This window comes from Coffea eugenioides, chromosome 6 (genome assembly GCF_003713205.1).
Source record: "Coffea eugenioides isolate CCC68of chromosome 6, Ceug_1.0, whole genome shotgun sequence".
NCBI classification, from domain to species: Eukaryota; Viridiplantae; Streptophyta; class Magnoliopsida; order Gentianales; family Rubiaceae; genus Coffea; species Coffea eugenioides.
The window spans coordinates 34,850,685-34,854,711 of record NC_040040.1 but is presented as its reverse complement, the minus strand read 5'-3'; positions in this window follow the sequence as shown (position 1 = coordinate 34,854,711).

Here is a 4,027-nt window from a genome sequence, read left to right as displayed (position 1 = left end):
ATCTATAGAAATCAACGTCAGCTTCTCTGGAGGTTGCAACTGCATTAGCATTATTCAAATTCCAAGTCTAAGTAGAGTGACATTTCCACAATTATTTAGTGGGCATCAAAAGTCAATCACAAATATTGATAATATGTGATTGTGCATGGAAGTTTATTAGGCTGGAATTAAGAAAATTTGCAAATCAGGCAAATGAGCTGAATTGCAGATTAAAAGTGAAGTCAATGATGGACAAGGACAGGAGGGTACAATCACGTACAGCTACCCTTGTTAGACTTTTACTTTGAAACCTTCAACCTAAGTTTGCTTTGGTCTCCAAGAAAATCATGTAATGCCAAGTTTGTAAACCTCATTTCAATGAATTTTTTGGCCTAGAAAAGATAGCTATGGGGTCTGTATTTTGTGATTAATTACTTTTATATTGCTACTATCTCGAAGGATTTTTCGAAGTTTTTGGTGTGGTTTATTGTCTTTTTTTTTTCTTTTTTCTTTTTTTTTCGGAAACATAGATGAGTGGTTTATTGTCATAATTACATGAACTTCTAAGTTGTATAGTTACTTAAGAGTTCAATAACGGACAAAAACCTATCACAGAGCAAAATGGAGATTTCAATTGTGAAAAGGAATTAGGTGTCATGAATTCACATTTGCATGTCTAAGAAATTTCTTATATTGTTCTTCCAGGAAACGTTAATCCAGATAAAAATTAATGAGTGTGGTTGAAAGTGGACGCGTGAATTTTGAATGGAAAAAAAACTATACGAATTCTATCCAAAACTTAAATAGAAAAGCAACAAAGCTATAATATATTCATGTGCGTGCAAAGACAAAGAAAGTGGCTATGTTTCTAGAGAGGACATCATTTTCTGCCCTTCTTAATTAACAAAGGTGTATGATGCTTCAATGTGTTGTTCTACCTTTAAAATGGGGGCAAGAGCACTGGGTCCAACTACATTTGTGGTTCATCATGGTTAAGAATGAAAAACTATGTATGTATACTTGTTTTGCCTTCATCCTTTTGGAAGATCACCTTAATTTCATTTTCTTCTTTAGGCGGTGAAAAGTCTAAAAAGATCAAAATGCATGACATGGCTGACAAGGGTTATTTGGTTGCTGTATGTAATTACTAATTCTGTTGAATTGGTCGTGGATTCTAATTCCTTCTTTAATCTCCTCGCTTTTTAAATTCCACCTGTTCCCTACTAAAAAAAAGAACAATTTTTCACAGCAGCGGTCAAAATAGATACACCTCTATGGTTAAGTTGATCTATGGAAAAGAGAATATTGAAAGGTTGTTCATATACAAGCTTGACGTATTTGCGTTGTCTTTTTCTTTTTTTCACACGATTAATGACAAAGATTGATGAAAGCAACGTTGGCTTTGCAAGTGCATGTTTGAGAATTATCATTACCTGTTTTCATATCACGCTACTTTGTATAGTCCTTGTATAGCTGGCAAAAAGTCTAACAGACAGAACGCGTGACATGGCTTTTTTTTTTTTTTTTTTTTACATGTCTCTGTTGATCTTGGTAATCATGGAAAATATCACTGATGTCAACAGTTAAAATTGATGCACTTTGCAAAACATTATTGTCCATATTTAATAAGTAGTGCTATTTAGTTATTCGCCTGAATCTTACCGCTCAGATAATCACAATTAATATTAAAAAAGAACAAAAATATCAATTGATAGCGGCTATAATGATTTAATTATAAAAAGTTGCTGATTTTTTGGTTCATTTTAATTAGAAAGAGTAAGATACTAAGAGATTCACCCTTTTGCTGCATTAGGTGCCAACCAAACAAGAAAAATGTCTTGGTAAGTTATCTTAATTGTTAAGCCATGATATTTCCTTTTTTCTAACTTTTCCCACGTGTCTGTTCACGTATATATTAATTGTTATCACATCTTTGGCATATGAATTACTTTGAAGAATTAGGATGGCAATGGAGTTGATGTCATCTATCCCAATGACGGAGCTAAGACCTTACGATGGAGGAGTCAATTTTCGATAGCACATGAAATAAAGTAATATTATAGTTAAAACTTTAAACTGAAGGATGTTCGTGTTAAATGTATTTTTTTAGGTATAAAAAGCTTTCAAGTTCATATATGCTTAAGTCTATAAGTGAGAATTATTCTCTCTATTTGCATTTAGAATTTTTGAAAGAAATTTTTCTTGAATTAACCTTCATAATTAACATTAAATAGATCCAAAATTCTTGTGAATATGAATAATTATAAATTTCTAATTATTTGGGGCTCAATATAGATAGAAAAGAGAATTTGTTAAATTTTAGTGTGGCAAATGAGAAGCAATTTTAAAAAATTATAATTTTTTTTTAACCTTAAATACCAATTTTTTCAAAATTAAGTGGGGGCAATTGCCTCCACTTGGTTGCATGTGGCTCCGCCAATGATCTCTTCCCTTGAATATATGCCCCATATGGAAAAATATAAAATTTAAATTTAACTTAAAATTGGGTGGCATGCATTTAAGGGTGCGAGTACCTATATGCTCTGAGTGTATATAAAACTAACCCATTAAAGTTCTTTAAATTTTTTAAACTTGTACATTTTTGTACTCATGAATTTTGTAAAATTCTTTCCTTTTAGTTAAATTATCCCTCACCAGCCCTTATATTTCAAAAGATTTTCTTTTATATTTAGATTGTTATCCTCGTAAGATTTAAACAAATTTCCTCCTTTATTTATACGAACCATTACAAAATATTTCTAATAATTGCCTTTAACACAAACGTCCGACCCCCCATTCAAACAAAACATTGACGCAAAATTGATGGTAAAAAAAGGGCTTTGACCTTTTCAAAAAGCAAATAGAATATTTTGCATGGTAAATCTAAGAGACCAATTTAAACTTAATAGATATATAACAAACTCTACTGGGGATAAGTTTTGGCTCCATTTGATCAAATATAGGAGTTAAGGTTGCCCCCAACCCCCCATAAGATCCTAACTCTTGCCACTACCCCTATCACCACCATCTTCCATCATGCACACTTAACTCCTATACTTAATTACCTTGCTACATCCCACTTTGCAGCCTCCAGTGGGTACATATAAATGACTTTCTTGTACTTAAAAAGTAATTTAAGAGTAAATTTTACATACACACTTTGCAGTTAAACGATTTTAAAAGATATCTCTTATGATTTAAAAATGTCTACTTACACTCCTTATCCTCTGGATTTAAGTGGAGAACAACCTGAAATGGACTCTACTAACAAAAATTTTACCATACACTATAATAAAATTTCTCGTAATGTCAAACCTTAGTAACGTTTTTTCTATAGAAAAAACTGCCAAATGAACATTTGCACTCTATAAAAAGGATCAAATGTTTACACTCCAATAATAATAATTTGAAAGTTTTTATATATTGTAAATGTTAATTTGGAGATATTTATAGAAGAAAAACATTTATTAAGACCTTAGTTGCCCTGTTGGAGCGAGTATAATGAAATCTCCGTTCTTCGTTTCTATATGTTTTCCACTTAAATTCAAAGTACAGAAGGTGTACGTGGACGTTTTTGAACCATACGGGATGTATCTTGAAAAACGATTAACCATAGGAAGTGTACGAAGAATTTGCCTAGAATTTGTGTAACACAAATAAACTATACTACTTTGTGTAGGAATTAAACTATACTACTTTGTGTAACACAAATATACCTCCCAGAGATTCGACCAGAAACGATTATGCAAGAATGTAGATAATAGCATTCAAATTCAGCATTAATTGTAAACTACAAAACTTACCATTGTGTATAATCTTTGATGATATTATGTGTATGTGACCGAAAGAAATTATGCCGGCAAGGGCGGACTTTCCCTTCCATTTCCTACCGCCATTTGATGATCATCCATGGATACCCGACCATTCCCAGTGGCAATCCACCTTTATCAAACTTATCTACAAGGCTAGTGAATCTAAAACTTTTTTTTTCTTTCAGCCTGAAACGGCAGGGTAGTGAATCTAAAATAATTACCGATGAAGTCAACTT